The sequence below is a fragment of the Paramormyrops kingsleyae genome, chromosome 25, assembly GCF_048594095.1.
Source record: "Paramormyrops kingsleyae isolate MSU_618 chromosome 25, PKINGS_0.4, whole genome shotgun sequence".
Classification (NCBI taxonomy): Eukaryota; Metazoa; Chordata; class Actinopteri; order Osteoglossiformes; family Mormyridae; genus Paramormyrops; species Paramormyrops kingsleyae.
The window spans coordinates 27,539,161-27,555,583 of NC_132821.1; the positions used below are offsets into that span (position 1 = coordinate 27,539,161).

Here is a 16,423-nt window from a genome sequence, read left to right on the forward strand (position 1 = left end):
CATAAGCCTGAATTCATTCGGAGCAGAGGCATATCCGCAGTGACCCAGTTGAAGCGCCCAAATCCGGGGAAGTGTTTCCTGTAGCTGGCGCTGTGATTGGAGCGTTCAGTTCCGGAGCTCGTGCAGGGGGGTGGTGGCGGCGCTCACATCTGGGGGAGGGAGACGGAGAGCAAGCAGACGGAGCGGCGCATGGTGAAGCCCGCACGGGAGGTGAGTGACACGGCGTCCCTGCGACTCTGCGCTCCCGGAGAGGTTCGGGTTCTGCTGCGCTGGGTCCGCTTTGCGCATATTTGGGCGCAATTGCCCATGATTTGTGATGTTTTAAAATATTTTTTATTTTTTGCAAAGATGTGCGGTATATAGCGGAGGAGGTTGCGGAGGACGGAGCCTCTCTGTCCCGTTTTCTCTAAACAGCAGCGACCGAATTCGTGCCGTACGGACTGAGATGGGGAATAATCGGTGGCCGATCCGCATGAGCCGTGGCCGGTGCGCAGCGCTTCGTAAACGGCAGGCAGCGCCTGCGGGTCACCTTAACCTGGGACAGTGAGCTTATCCGGGGGGGGGGGGGGTGCCAGGGACACCGCATCGTCGCCCTTTAAATGTGAAATATGTAGGGTGTTTTGCGGGCCGTCCTAGCGGGTCGCTGACAGACTGGGGAGATCCGTCTTGGTGGCCGAAAGGTGCGATTTTTGCGGGGGGAGCAGCCCCGTCCGCTGCCATTGCGGGGAGGCGCTGCAGTGGTACGGGAAGCCTCGGTGCGCTGCGACACCCGCGTTTCGCATCGCCCCATGTCTGCAAAATATTACTTTAAAAATAAATTTAGATACTAATAGTCAGTGTCGGTCCTTGCCGATGGGGCGCCCTAGGCGAGAATCACCGCCGGCGCCCGCCGTCTGAGGCAAAGTGAAATTCTCTGGCAAGTCGGCGCCCCTCAGAAGTTTGCGCCCTAGGCGACGCCTATGTCGCCTATAGGATTGACCTGCCCTGCTAATGGTGGTTTAAGGTGCTCGGTTAACAAAGGAGTGGCTTTTACTGACACGTGCCCAGCGCAGTGTGGTGCTTGTCATTTGGAGGTGAATGTTTTCTTTCTCCCTCGTTTTGTTGTGTGTGATTACTTAAGATTCCCAATGCCCTCAGTCCTCTTGTTAGTATGTTAATGTGTGTAAAGCTGTTTACATAAGCTCATGCTACACTTCGTAGCTACGCATTCAGGGTTGAATTGTTTCACCATATTCCAAGGGGTTATAATGACCCATCATCACAGAAGAATGGCTTATTTTTATAACTAAAGTCGAACATTCTGATTATTTCGCAATTATTATTAATTATTGTTTTTTTTTGTTTATCTCCAGCAGTATTCTGTTCGGTGTGTGACTTTTTGTCTGTGGTCAGGCGGTTTTCATTTGCCTAGATGATGAATTAGTGGGTCAGACAATGGAGTCGTACAGGACCGCAGGGCCTGGATGTATAGTGCCCTATAATTAAAATTCTGACTTATAATTAATGACTCATTGTGACTGCACCATGATAAGCAATCTGATGGATCTTCGGGCTAGATTGTCTCGCATATGAGAACTGCAGAATCAGATTAAAATTTTTAATTTTTTTAATTTCTTTTTTTGTCGGGGGTATTCTTAAATAGAAAAATGTAAAAAATCCTTAGAATTGACTGAGCGATGATGTCCAAGGAGGAACAGCTCATCTTACTTTTCTTCTGTGGGTTCGAAACTATTGCTGTAAAAAGATTATAGGTTCTAAACCTTTTCTGGGTAAGTGGGATATTTACAATTTTGCAGTAATTAGTGCAGTAACTTTTTGAGGTATGCGATAGAATTTTGTAAACACTTGATAAGTCCTGCAATAGGCCCTGATTAAATATGGGGTCGCTGGCCTTAATGACGCAGCATCTGGCTAACCCTGTGCTTTGCGACCGTGCTGTGTCTTTGCCGGATAGTGCTGTGTCTTTGCCAGACCATCTCGCTCCCTGCAGGGAGAGGGTGTGGGTTAGTGGCTGTCTGTGCTTCTGGGGCTCCGTCACAGGCTCCCACTGCAGCGATTAGCAGGCGACGGAGCTCTGGTCTCGGGGCGGCCTGGCCCATACGTCCAGGTGCACGGTCACCCCAGGGGCTATGGGGCGAAACCACATGTGCGGGCAGAACCGGAAATCGCCTAGACGTGAAATGTCCCTGGGAAGAAAAGCTCTTTTTTTCCGGTCCCTTATCAGTCGGTTGCTAACGCCTTGCTGGGGCTGGGATTCAAAGGCCCCCCCCCCCCCCAGAGCTGAAACAAGCAAAACAATGGCTTCCATTGTAAAAGCTACTGTAATAATCCTTACGTTGAGTTCTATAGGTCTCAGAAGGTTCTCCCTCCACAAGAAGCGCATGTCGTCATGTGGAAACATTTCGGTGTGTATTGCCGGGCAGCTGGTTCTCTCCGAGCGTCTGGTCATAGACGCGCTGCAGGAAAACCTATTTGGACTGAACCCTGGAGGCGTGCTGGGCTTATTCTCTAAAGCTGGGGTTGGGGTTACAGCTGAACCAGGGCAGCAAAGGTGGATCTCTTCTTCCCCTGCGAGGGTGGGGTTCTGGATCGGTTTGGCAGCTGAAATGGGCTTAAGTGGGCTTGGCCCGTATCTCTGCCCGTCCCTGTGCGGCAGAGCTGGAGGCGAGGTGGCTGCGGAGACGGTTCTGCGGGTCCGGAGCCAGGCAGCGTTCTCATGGCTGCAGGTCAGGACAGTAAAAGAAAGGAAGGTGGAACCACAGCAGAGTAGCACTGGCTGACACATTTAGAAAGAAATGACGTCATTCATAAGGGGCTGCCTTTCTTCATAGCGCATTCCAGGGGCTTGAAGCGGATCAGTTGCCGGGGGCATGTTGGTGCATGGGGGCGGGGGTGGGGTTAGGTGGGGGGCGGGGCTGTGACCTCACACCTTTATTTTTATAGATTAGAATCACAACTCTGCTATGCGCCCGTGCATCCGCATATTCTCACACTGGTGAATCGATGCCTCTAAATCCCCTGTGTGAGCGCGTGTCCTGTGAAGGACTGCCATTTCGTCCACGGTGTCCCTTGCCCTGTGCTGCCTAGGATAGGCTCCCGGCTTTCAGCGACCCTGTACCGGATTTGCGGTTATGAAATACAGAAGGACCAATCGTCAGCCTCCTTGCATTCAAGTGTTAATGATATGCGTTGATGAGTCTTGGACTTTAAAATCCCTTTAAATAACCAGAAGGGAGCGTCACCTAGCAACAGAATCAAACAATTCAGTGACCAGAAAAGCTAAGCTTTAATTTCCCCCAATTGCCCCTCGGTTCCTGTGCGTCTGACCCTTCCTGTCTGCTCCTCAATGGTACAATGATGTGTGGATTGTTACCCCGGGACCGACAATCGTGACACATTTGCCCAGGACGAGGTCAAAGTCAGGACCCCTTTTTTTTAGCGGTGGGTGTGAAAGAGATGCATCACGGCGTTTGTGCTGCTGGTGGGCACGTGCATACCAGGCAAAACCACTAGCGCAGAGTTAGAAAAGATCTTCATTGTCTTCCTACCCCTGCCGTCGTGTCACTGTGTCGTGGGTGGAGTTGCAAGTCTTTTTCTACACGACTCTTACATGTATATCTAGGTTGCCGATAGTCTGTGCGGCTCGATGCTGAAATGCAGCACTGACTGAAATGCATACCACGCCAGAGAAGCGGCGTACTAATTAAACTGCCAGGAAGTGAGCCTCAAACCCAAATTTATCGATGGCCGGCAGTCTCGTTAAGGTTCTCTGTAGAATGTGTGCTGCATCGATTTGTTTTGAGGTTATTATTCTTGCTTCGGTTCAGGTAATTTGAGACAAAGCTGCAGTTTTTTTTCATTTCAAAGGGTTACAGGGTGCGTAATCGGCGTTAAGGCGACACCACGGTTGTGTGCTTGTCTCAGCCGCTCGTGTTACAGTAAATACCAGATAATAGCGTCTGGAGCTGGGCGCGATGGTGAAATCCAAAACGCACGACCGTGCGTTCGGTCTGCGATCTCTTCCCATCAGGAGGAATCTGCGTATCGTGTGCGAGGCAATCCTGAGCGATGCTGGCGGCCAGGACCTTGCAGAAGTCAGCCGTTGCGTCGGAGCCGCCGAGGCTGGCTATAGGGGTGTGACTTCAACAATTACTGCTTTTCACGAGACGCGGGTGTGGGGTGCGGCTCAGCCGGTTAAGGTGCTGGGCCTGTGATCGGAAGGCTGTCGGTTCAGATCCCAGGCTCAGCAGACTAATTGAATGCAACCCCCCAGTTGCTCCAGACACTAGCTGACCCCTTTATATAAAAGCAAAAATAAATGTAATGTGATTAAGTTACATGTTTTGGGGACGTTCTGGAATGTTCAGGGGCTAGTGTGGGAATGCTCAGGGGGGGTGGTTGTTAAGGTTTCAGATGTATCAGAAGTGTTTTAATTGCTTTTAGTTGCCCCACCCATTAGTCCTGACCCCACTGCTACTGGGAGGTCATGTAAAGGTCCCCTCAACCCCCCCATGTTGACACAGCGTCTTTGTCCACTCCCTGGCCACACAGGAGGGGGGTCGTTGAGCGTGGTTCCTATTGTTGGCCACCCTGGAGCTCTAACGGGCCCTGTTCGGCCCCCCCGGGCCGCTTTCGCTTTGCCCGATCCTGCGTTGGTCTCCTCGGCATGCTTCAGCCACGCCTCCCTTTGGCCATTTTGGATGCAATGTAACTGAACCGTACCGGCGACTTCGCCTTACTGGGCCTCCTACTTCCTGAGGGGCGTGTGCGAGTGGGGAAGGGCGGGGTTAGGGGCGGGGTTATGGGTAAGAGTGTAAGGAGTGTGAGGATGCTGTGTATCCCAGTAGGAGTGTTATCTTGCACTAGTGGGTCCGTCCCCATCTCCTGCATGGAAATAGCTTTTGCGTGATGATGTCATGAGGGAGGGGGTTTGTTGAGCCCCAGCCGAGGGAGTCTGCCGGCTCGGGCTCAGTTAGGTTAAGGATTATAGGTGGGGCCATAGTCAGGGTTAGGGTTAGGGTTAGGGTTAGGGTCAGTTTGGGTGCGAAGCAAGAACAATGGTGCAGAAAAGCGAGATGTCAGCACAAGTGAAGGTGAGCCCCGCCCAAAAGCATGACCCCCCCCCGCCCAAAAGCATGACCCCCCCCCCCAAAAGCTGACTCCTTCAGCACCTCCTCTGCGCTTCACACGTTGTCAGCTCCTGAGATCTATCATCTCTCTGCTGTTGTGTTGCTCCATATAACCCCCCCACCCCGTACATGAAAAGCTGGCTGAAAGCCTGTCCGCCATGTGACGCTTCATTCCCTCCTCATCCTCGATATTCCTCATGAATAAATGCAAAAATATTCCGACGCGTGTCGGAGCGGAGCGCCTTGCTCCGGGGCTTCGTCGACTCTCCCGCTCGTCTCCAATCACACTGTTGACGTCGCTTTGCATTTCTTGCCTGCTGTCTGCCCAGAATGGCCGTGTTTACTTACGGACTGATTGCCTGTCTGCCCTTTGACGTCTTTGACGCCAGTCATTCTCAGTCGGTTTAGCCTCAGGAGCCAAAGTAGTCCTTGATAAGTTGCACCCTAAATTTATTTATTTGTTACCAAACTAGAAATGGTCTTACGGTCCATTTTGGGTTGCGATCTAAGGTACTGATCTAATACGGTTAATAACTCGGATACTCAGTTAATAAATCATGGCTGTTGAAGTTTACATGAACCTGAGAAATACCATACTAATGTAGCAAAGAGGGGTGTTTTCTTGTGCCGGGATCGACCCTCTTTCCGTGAGGCTGAGGGCATGGGCAGCCTTACTGGGATTGGGGGTGCGGGTGTGATGCAATGCAAGGGGGCGAGGAGGGATCAGGCCTCGATGTCAGGGAGCCCCCATGGTGACTGTGCTGTGACGGCCCACCAGCACCCTACGTTTTTAGTAAGTAAGGAGAGTAGGGTGTTGACTCATAGGTTCTGATAACCAAGGGCGTTGTCTCAACATGCGCCCCCCTGCATCACAAACACTGAGCTGTACTTCCTGTCGACTCGGGATGTTGGGACACGGGCATTGTAAACATGTTCCTGCGATAGTCTGTGCCGCCGTCATGGCGCTCCCCGTCGACTGCGGCGCTGATTTTCCGGGGCATTTCCGTGAGGCGGGTACTTCTGTGGGCGGATGCCCCCTCTCACGGCTCTCCTTTCCCAGAGCTCCATTCCGGCCCGATCCGGTGATTCTCAGCCGGCGCTGCTTCCTCACGACGGTGTCATTCCCTCAGAATGCGGAGTGGGATAGTCAGGCGTGCAAACCGGCTCTTTCCCCTCGGGCTGGATCACACCGTTCCTGGTGCCACTTTTGAGCCCCTTCCTGGAGCTCCCTCGCACGGGGCTGACAAGCAGACACATCGGTGCCGGTTCACCTCGTTTGGAGCCTGTGGTGTTCTGTAAGAACTTGATGCTCTGCTGAGAGTTAATCCCTTAATAGAGCCCGTTTATCAGAACAGCACTGCTCAGAGCCGAGGACGTGATGACTGGTGCGTGTTTGTGGGAATAGTTGGTGCAGGGAACCACAGCAGCCTGTGTTTGTCAGCGTTGGTGCTTTGGAGGGAAGTTCCCCAGCACCGGTGCCTCGTCGCATTACGTCAGCTCTCTGGCATTCTGGACCGCGTGCCGTCCCGTGTCCTCATCTCACTGTGACCCTGCGGCGCAGCCGTTTGCCCACCAATAGTTTCCCACCAATCCAAAATCGCAGCTTTCAATGAAATGCTGCACCAGAGAGACGCCGTGTCACACACAATTTACGTGGGTGATTTTATAGCCACTGAAACCAGAGGAAGATTAATCACAGCCCCAAGCTCGGCGGTTCAGTCGATCGGCAGCTCGGAATGAATGTGCTGTCAGGAAGGGATTCATGTGGGAAGGCAGGAACGTACCATCAGGAAGGGATTCATATGGGAAGGCAGGAACGTACCATCAGGAAGGGATTCATATGGGAATGCAGGAACGTACCATCAGTAAGGGATTCGTGTGGGAATGCAGGAACGTACCATCAGGAAGGGATTCGTGTGGGAAGGCAGGAACGTACCATCAGGAAGGGATTCGTATGGGAAGGCAGGAACGTACCATCAGGAAGGGATTCATATGGGAACGTACCATTAGGAAGAACATGTACAGAAAATTACGACTGAATGAAATGCTCACAGTGACGCAGGAATGTACCATTAGTAAGAAATGGCAGGATGAAGGGGAAACCGCTCTGTGTATATGTACATTTTTGTACCATTGCAGATATTCTTTGGCAGTGCTCTCATTCTGGGGCTATAAATACCCTGGTGCAGCTGAGGCGAGCGGTGGGGGAAGGGTAGGGGGGGACGTCGCACTCAACTGCAGATCCTGGCTCCGGCGGGAGTGGCTAGCAGTACGCGACAGGTCAGGATGTTTAGTGCAGATCAGGAAGAGAGAGCCCCGCCCCCCCTCCCCCACTATGTTGGCGGTCACTCATTGCAGCACGTGACCTGTGATGTCACACCTGGGAGCCAAACCGCTACCTCTGCACTGCCACTGCCCCCCCACTGCAGTCCCAAGGTGGCCAGACTGGGGACGCGTCCAGGAAATGGCAGCAGGGTCATTAATATTTCCCTTGGCGAGACAACAGCCAGCCGGATTGCCTGCTCCAGTCTGAGTGTGTGCGTGCGTGTCTGTGTCTGCATCCCTGCATCTGCGTGTGTGTGTCTGTGTCTGCATCCCTGCATCTGCGTGTGTGTGTGTCTGCGTGTGCGTGTCTGTGTCTGTGTCTGCATCCCTGCATCTGCGTGTGTGTGTGTCTGCGTGTGTGTGTCTGTGTCTGCATCCCTGCATCTGCGTGTGTGTGTGTCTGCGTGTGTGTGTCTGTGTCTGCATCCCTGCATCTGCGTGTGTGTGTGTCTGCGTGTGTGTCTGTGTCTGTATCTGCGTCCCTGCATCTGCGTGTGTATCTACATCTGATTGTCTGGCTGCCCTCGGCCTCCTCGCTTTGACTGCAGCTGCGCCTCCCCTCCCATCAGGCCGTGCTGTCCGGTTCAGCTGCGCAGGTCAGGGTGCCTGGATGTGGGAACCTGCCCGGGTGTTTGGTTTCTGCTGGTCTGAGCCATGCCCATCTCCTTGTATCTGCGGAAATGCAGTTCATATTAAGGCTGTAGAGGATCACTGAAGGACAGATAGGAGCAATTATAGGGTTTTATTTGGGGGGGGGGCATAAAAGGGGCCAGAATTCATACACTGGAGCAAACCATATTAGCCAATGATATGTTTTGTTTTGGTGAGTGACAGGGGAACCAGCACTCCGGGGCCCAATCAGTTTTGGGCCCCGCCCCCTTTATACGCCCCTGAAGACAGGATCACTGTTGGAACACTGGATGATGCCCAGGGTTGCTCTGCCCCTCCTGTCTCACCCTCCTTACACCCTCCTCCCCATTGGCATGGAGCACGTTTATCCTGTGGTTGCCCCCTCCCTCCATATCCTGGGACGCGGTAGCCAGCCCTTTCCGGCACTGTGGGACACGCCCTCTTCACGGTCACTAGTGACTGCATAACGCAGTCCTCTCTGGGTTGCTTGGATCTCAGAGCAGCCGGCTTGTCTGTATTTCAGCAGCTCTGCAGAACTGAAGATCTCCCCAGGCGTCCTTCAGAGCATCAAGGACGAACTTCCCCTTTACGAACTTCCCCTTTCACTGGTGCAGCTGTTACCTTGCCCTCCATCCCAGAGGAGGGGGCGGATCTCATGGCACCAGGCCGCATGTCTCCCTGTGATCCACATCGGCTTTCGTTAAACTGGCTGGACCTCATGGGATGCTCAGATGGAACTCCTAGTCCCGCACCAGCCTCCCAGCTCTTTTCGTAGCCAGCTGGGGCACCTTTCTGACACCCAAAGCTCATGTCCGTCCCGGTGAGGTAGGTATCAAAAATCCAGGAGGAATCATAGGCCTGAAGACGAGATCCAGAGGTAACCTCCTGCAGCTGTGGGCTGAAGATGACCCGTCCCTTACTGCCCCCCACTTCAGGACCCGGGCCTCATACCCCGTGTCTAAAGCGGCCTTTTGGTTCGGCTGTAAGCCGACGGGTTTTTGGGGGGAGCCGGGTGCCATCACTCTGATCTGCCGAAACCTGATACGATCCCAGTGAAGCATGAACGGACACCCTCCCCGGCGCCAGACCGCCTTCCTGCATTCTTCCGTACTGGTGGGAATATCAGAGGTGGGGTTGGACTCAGCCTCTCCTCCATGCCCCAACAGCCACACAAACGTACCCCCACCTCTACACCCCACAGATGCACGGCCTGGACCTGCCTCCCGTCTATGCCCTAATCCAGTCCCTGCCCTATCTCCTTACGGCAGATACGTCTGAATTACTGTTCATCGACTTTCTGCAAGCTCGCAGATAACGGCAAATGGCTCCACTGTCATAAAACAGCCATTATCTGCTTGACCTTCTCTCAGCTAGCCCGACCCAATAAGAACGAAGCAGATTTGGACAGTGGGCGGTGCTGTGACTTATCTGTCAGATTTTTATGTATGCATTTCTGTGTTAAAAGACTCCTCTGTTTTCTGTTGATGGGATTGATCCCCCTCGTAGAGGTCGGGCGTCCCTCTGATTGTCCCTTGGTTGAGCCTTGAGTCGTCAGCAATAGTGGCGACTGATTCTGATATTATGGGGTCTGGCCTTTGCTGCCTGGTCCTGCCTCCGCACCATAGAGACGTCAACTTGCAATGACCAAGCAAGACGTCAACTTGCACTGACCAAGCAAGACGGCGACACGCACTGACCAAGTGATAGCCAAGCGCAGTGCGGGGTTCAGGGGTGCTAAGCCATGGAACATGGGCTCCTGTAGCATCTGACGTTAAGCTTCTCGTGAAGATGTTCTGGGCAAATTCTGGTAATGCTGTCTGCCAGAAGACAGCGACAGAGCTGAAATTGGCACTCTGGTCTGCTGGTGCCATCGGCTTGTTTATGCGTAACTGAATCCTCTCAGTGAGAGTCCCGCCCCCGCCGTGAATTCCTGGCGTGCCTCAGCTCCCATGTAGCCTGCAGGAAAAGTCGGCAAATTACAGCCTAAGCGAAGACACTGCAGCGCTCACGCCCCTTAAGTGGGTGTCACTGCCACAGCGACCACTGCGCGTCCTGTCTGACCCTGGTCACCTTGCCGGCTTTGGTTGTAAATACTGCCGCGCCACGTCACTGAGGCGGCCTCGTGCTGCTTGCGCCCTCTGATGGCGTGGCTCTGGGAAAGACTGGGCCCCTGGGTCTCGATCCTGTGTTGCGTGTCACTCCGCGGGCCGGCAGCCAGGCGGCTTTTCAGTGCAAAGCCTCTTACCGTTCGTTCTGGTTGGGTTAACGGGATGGGTTAGCATTAGCGGATGGGTTAGCATTAACGGATGGGTTAGCATTAGCGGATGGGTTAGCATTAACGGATGGGTTAGCATTAGCGGATGGGTTAGCCCTGTTCTAGTTCTCCATAGGATGTGTTGATGTACTATAAGAGTGGTTCAGGCCCAGCTCTCTGCATTATCTGTGGGGTTTTTCATGGGCTGGAGGCCCCAGACACATCCTTGAGTCCTGAGCTTCAGTCAACTAGCATCCATTTTTATTACAGAAGTTCTGAAACAGTAACATCTCGGTGCCCCGGTGGGCCTGGAGCTGCCTGATCCCTAAACGCCTGTCACCTTCTGCGTGTTTGATGTATGGCGTCTTATTTAGCTGGGCTCCACCTTTCATTGTCTTTCATTGGTGATGTCGCCTTTGTTTTCTCAGAGAAATTCACAGGGGCAGCCACTCGACTTTTTGCTCAGAGCTATATATAGGCACAGACATATACACACTCATATATACAGCGCCCTCCACAATTACTGGCACCCCTTGTAAATATTTGTAAGAATGGTTAGAATCAGTCCACCTTTTGGTGAAGCAGCTTCATTTCACACTGGAAAAATGAGAAAAATCCAACCTTTCATTGAAGTATATTTATTCAAAGAAAAACAAATCCGTCATCAAGAAATAAACAAAAACTCATGTGGCACAATTATTGGCACCCCTGGAAATTATACTGAACACAGTGTAGCTGAAGCACGTTCCCCATGTAAATTGTACATCTTTGAGTTGTCGCTTTGTGTCGGTCTACTCAGGAGTAGGTGAGGTGCATGCTGCTCATCTGGGGTCGTTAAAGCTCCATCGCGGGTGGGGGTGCCAGTGATGGGGGCAGACAGGGTGGTTTTTTTCCACAGCCATCCACAGCGCTGCCTTTATAGCCTTCTCTGTCCCCGGGGTGGCGTCTGGCGGCTGATTGATGGCCTCTGGCTAGAACACAACCTTGGGTTTTTGTTAAGACGGAAATGCCGAGTCATCCAGTGTGTGTGCGTCTCGCCAGCTCCTGATGTGCGTCTTCCTGCAGGTACAGACGGGACCTGCTTTTGATGAGGCTGACCCCCTCCCCGCTAAGGATCTAGGGGGGGGGGGGGCTTGCACCAGCTGCCCAGAGTAGCCCCCTCTCCATCTGCCCCAACCTCTTTCATGCCCTGCCTCCCCCATGTCGGCAAAATGGCTTTGCGATCCGCAGCTGTCTCTCGGAGCTGGGGGGGGGGGGTGAGCTACCGAATGGAGCCGCACCCCTGTGTGGACCCGGGGTGGGGGGGGGGGGTCGTGGTCATCATCTGCGATTCTCAGACGTGGCTTCTGGGCTTTCTGTTTGAACATCACTGCGTCCCACCCCCCCCCCCCCCCCAGTGCCCCGGCTCCCCGCTGACAGCCCAGGGCAGAGTGCCTCGATCAAAGCCCCAGTGGTTTTCTTTCTTCTTCTTCATTGGTCCACTTATTTATTTTCTCCGCCTGGTTTGCGCGTCCCGCTGCAGCATTGTGTGCGAGAGCGGCACCTCGTGCGGCTGGGATGCTCGGGGCCGGAGGCGGAGAGGAGGCAGGCTGCCTCCGCCCTCGCCTCTAATTACGGCCGGCACCACACTCAGCTTAACCAGCTGCAGGCGGCCCACTTGTGGTTCTGGCTCGGCTTGGCCCAGCGGGTCGTTGTTCAGGAGAATGCGCATCGCTCCTTACAGAAACAGTTCACAGTGCAGGACCTCAAAAAGAACCAGCTTGAAAAGCGACTGCTTTGTACATATAGTTCGGTTCCATGTCGCTTTGGTCCCACATTGTCTCATCATTGTGGCTTTTCTCCTCTCTCACTGTCTCTGCCTGTTACAGCAGGTTAGGCCTTTGTCTGTGCCTTGGATCAGATGTTTACTGGTTCAAATCCCGTAAAGTAGCCAGATTTTTGTTGTGCCCTTGAAAAATACTGGCCCTGGTTGTGTATGTCTTTAAAAAGAAAGAAAGAGGAAGATGTGACATACTAAAGAGCACATTCTGATGTAGTTATCGTTCTTGTACAAACAGCAAATAAAGCTTTTCACTTCAGCCTTTTGCCTTTTGAGCCTGGCACACGACCGCTGGGGGATGCTGGGTCTGTGCAGTCGGCTCTCAGCGGGGACCATCTGCAAATCATTGAGGGGTGAGTTAGGCCACGCCTCTTTGTGTGACCCCACCACCTCTGCTGGCTGCGCCATGAACGGCATGGGGGCCTGTCTTTGTTTTATGTGAGACTGTGAAGGATCTTCCTCAAGGCCATACTAGCGACAGATGGCGAGAGGTGAATAGCCCCTGGCTGGCCATGTGACCCCCCCCCCCCCCAGGGCTGCAGAGTGGCAGGTGTCCATGTGAGGGCACTTCTTGGTGGTGGCCTTTGGCAAACAAAAGGCGCATCTCCCTGCGGGTGCCCAGGTCTGCAGTAGCCTGTGGGTGGCGCTGTGGCCACCACGCTCCTGTCATGGTCTCGAAAGTACGATCATGTGCCTGGCCTGCATTCCTGCGGCGGGAGCATGTGTCATGGGCTGTGCTGCCCTGCGGGGGGCGCCGTTAGTCATCCTGCTTGTGCTTGCTGAGCTCATCGCTGGCACGGGTAACTCCTCCCGACCTCGTCTGGGGACACAGCAGCCTGGCGGAGCGGTTTTGGGGGCTGTATCTCCCCTGGCCGCAGCCTTAACACGGCTCATACAGATTGATGGAGTCATCCCCACGTCTCAGTCAGGGGCTGGAGAGGGAGGTGGGACAGCTACAGGCCTTGTCGACTTTGGCAGGTGCTCTGGAGACCTGGGATGTTTGTCCTGCTTCCTCCTGCCCCTCGTCCTTGTCGTGTCCTGCTCTCGACCCTTTGACGCCTGTCCTGAGGCCTGAGTTTCCCCGCTTCACTACATCCCTGCGTTTCCCCGCTTCACTCCATCTCTGCATTTCCCCGCTTCGCCCAATCCCTGCGTTTCCCCGCTTCGCTCCTTCCCTGCGTTTCCCCGCTTCGCTCCATCCCTGCGTTTCCCCGCTTCGCTCCATACCTGCGTTTGCCCCTTTTGGTCACTACGTCCAGTCACAACCTGCAACGTCCTCTCAGTGGCATGAAATGGCTTTTTTGATATTATTTTCATCTTTATTTATAATTTTTTTTAGTATTATTATACTAAATATTTTAATTTGAAAGTTCTAGTTTTTTTTATGTGCCTGAACTTTAGAGAATTCTACTTGAATACACAGAACTAATATCCTGAAAATGGGTCAAACATGTTCCTGGTATTATTGATGGTCATTAAAGATAAAGTACTCATTATTTCAGTTAAATAATATAAAAAACAGTAACAAAGTATTTGAAGTTTTGTTTGAATTTAGTTTTGTTTCAGGTGCAGCATTTATAGTTTTCGTTTCATTGTCTATTGTTTAGATTATTTAATTTTTGTATATTATTGTGGTTCACAAAAATGCTTCGTGCTTCGTGACCCGTCACAGTCCTCATGTGATGGTCCTCGGTTGTCGATCGACGGCTCTGGTCCGTAGCACGGGGGTGGGAGACGCTGCGTCTGCTTTTGACGGCCCTCTGGCGCAGTGACACGCTGTAAGGATGATTACTCAGCATCAAGCTGCAGTGCCATTAGCCGGTTTAGTGGCCGTTTTCACCGTTAAGATGATTAGCGTGTTAGCGAATTCAGCTGCCCCATTAAAGCGGCGCTTGGAAGGGAGCCAGACCCGCGGGCGATTGCCGCCTTGAACCTCACGCTCTCCCGCCCCCCCATTCTACTGCCGGAGGTGATGATAAGTGAACGCCAAGCCGCGGCAGTGCTCGTGGGCTACAGTTTCAGATTCTCTCATCTGTTTGTGGTGGTGAGGAGGCGGTCTGGTCCTCATAAACTGCAGTGTAAATGTTCTGGTTTAGCTGCGAGTGTGTGTGTGTGAGAGAGAGAGAGCCACTGGAGTAACAGTGTCTTAGGACGGGTGAACGGCAAAGCATTAACTCTGCAGTCTTTAAAGTTTTGATCGTCACATATGTCCCGAGGAACGCAGTGAAATGCTCATGCCACAGTTGCCTGCCTGGGGAGAGGTGCTCGGGGGGGGGGGGCAATAGGACAGACGACTGCCGTAAGAGATACGACAAAGACAAAAGTGCAATATAGGGAGTAAAGCTGATACTTGGCCCAGTATTTGCTTTGGTCCTTATTTGTTTAGTAATGTCACGTGACTTGCTGTGTTTGTGATGTCGGTGTGGAGTCCGCTGACATCGCAGGTGTGGCTTCCTGACACGGGGCCCCAAGCCGTGGCCAGTTTGCGGTTTAACGCCCCTCGATTCCTGGGGGGCCGCTGTCTTATCCTGTTGTTGTTAGTGCTAACAAGCTCGTGCTCATACACAGGATGCGTGTGGCTCCTCCCACTCAGAGGTGGTGCCCGGAATGCCAGGAAGATTTCCGATCGGCCCCCTTAGCCCCTGGGGGCTCCATGCCACTGCTGGCACATGTTCCCATGCCGACATGCCCCCAGTCCACTGGACGTGCCTGCTCCGGTGCCATGTCTGGAAGCGGTTGTCATGGCACTGAGCATGCCCCCCCCCCCGCACCCCGTGCTTGTTCCAGCCCTCTGTGGGACCTTTAATACACTGTGGTATTGTCTGCAGAGAGTGCGTCCCTGAGGAAGTGTGGCCCATCAGCTGTCGTCCTGTCAACTAAGCGTAAGGGGAGGGCATTGTGTGTGGGGGGGGGGGAGGGGTGTCTCAGAGCAGCCGGGTGCTGACAGACAGTGAGTAAGGGTTTGCTATGAGCTGCTCTCCCATCAGCCCCCAGATCTCTGCCACGTCCACCATCAGCCCCCAGACCTCCCCTTTATCTCCTATCAGCCCCTATCTCCGCTTGTCTCTCCCAGATGGAGGTATCTCCCATCTTCTCCATGGTTCTCCCTCCTCTTTTTATTCCTTTTGGGGTCTGATCGCTGACCACGTCCCTCTCCTCCCCATGGACTTCGTCTCCATGTCCGGCTTTAATCGGGTGGTCTGGCGTCCACTCCTCACGTGGTGGTTATGTCAGCCTCCAACAGGTGGCGCTCATCAGCTGCCGCCACGAAGTTCACCGTGGGCCGGGGGGGGGGGGTGGCGGGGCTTGCTGTCTCTGCTCTAATTAACCCTAACCCCCCACTCCCCTTAATGCCCCATCTCACATGGGGGGGTAGGATGCTGACAGCCGTATCCCAGACACCCCCAGAGCTGCGTCGTGTGCAGAGTGAGCCGAGGAAGGTGAGCAGCTTTCAGATTAGAGGAGATCAAACACGTATGAACTACTGGAAGCTCCTCTCATGCTCCTCTGGCCAGGGGCCCCTGCGGAGCCACCAGGGACAGATGGCGTCACTTGTGTTCCATGCGGAAGTCTGCCATCCAGTTTTCACGGTGTCCTTCATTTGGGATGATGCCCTCCCTTCTCGATGATGAAGATAAGAGAGAAAAATCACCCAGCAGCCATTGATGTCGGTTGCGTCACATGATTTATGTGCCTGGGGTGTCGGTAGTGCTGCCCGCTGTAGAACAGGATTCTGGGAAGTGGAGGAGGGAGGGGGGCCGCGTTGCCACGGAGACCGGGGGCAGCAGATGGGGTGAGGGAATGTTTTGGCTGTTTTTGCATGTGCTTTGAAGCAGACCTGGATTTCTGTCGCACTTCCTGCAGCGAGTGTGTTTTGGAGACCCCGTGAACGTGCAGGTTGGGATAGCACCTGTCCACAAAGGCACCCCTGCCTGCTGTTCGCCACATACACTGTGTTGACTTTGGCTGCTTTTTCCTGTTAATTATTAACCTTAGGAGGCATTGGACCTGCATTGCTTTAGCTTCTCGTCCGTCGCTTTATATTCCTGGTGCTCTCTCTTTGTGCCTGCAGGCGAGCTGGACGTGTGAATCTGGATCTCTCCTCGTTTGTGCCTTTGCTTCATTCGTGATATTGAGAATCCCTTTGAGTGAACTGGGTTTTGAGGGGGGGAAAAAAATGAAAGCTGAGTCTGTTATTGACCCACTTTGGTCGCCAGTGGGCCTCCAGCATTATCTACCTCCCTGAGTTTAGGTAGATGCATCATC

At 53.4% G+C, this 16,423-nt stretch overlaps 1 protein-coding gene across 3 annotated transcripts in view; it reads left to right on the forward strand.

The window, feature by feature from the left end:
• LOC111853099 (amyloid beta precursor protein binding family B member 2) overlaps window positions 1-16,423 on the forward strand; it is a 47,593-nt gene continuing 31,170 nt past the window's right edge. Inside the window, exon 1 of one of the 3 annotated variants that reach the window (XM_023829667.2) lies at window positions 1-210. The gene's annotated coding sequence lies outside the window, so the exon portion shown is untranslated. The remainder of the gene's footprint in view (window positions 211-16,423) is intronic. The other 2 variants (XM_023829668.2, XM_072706926.1) reach the window with 2 other exon arrangements.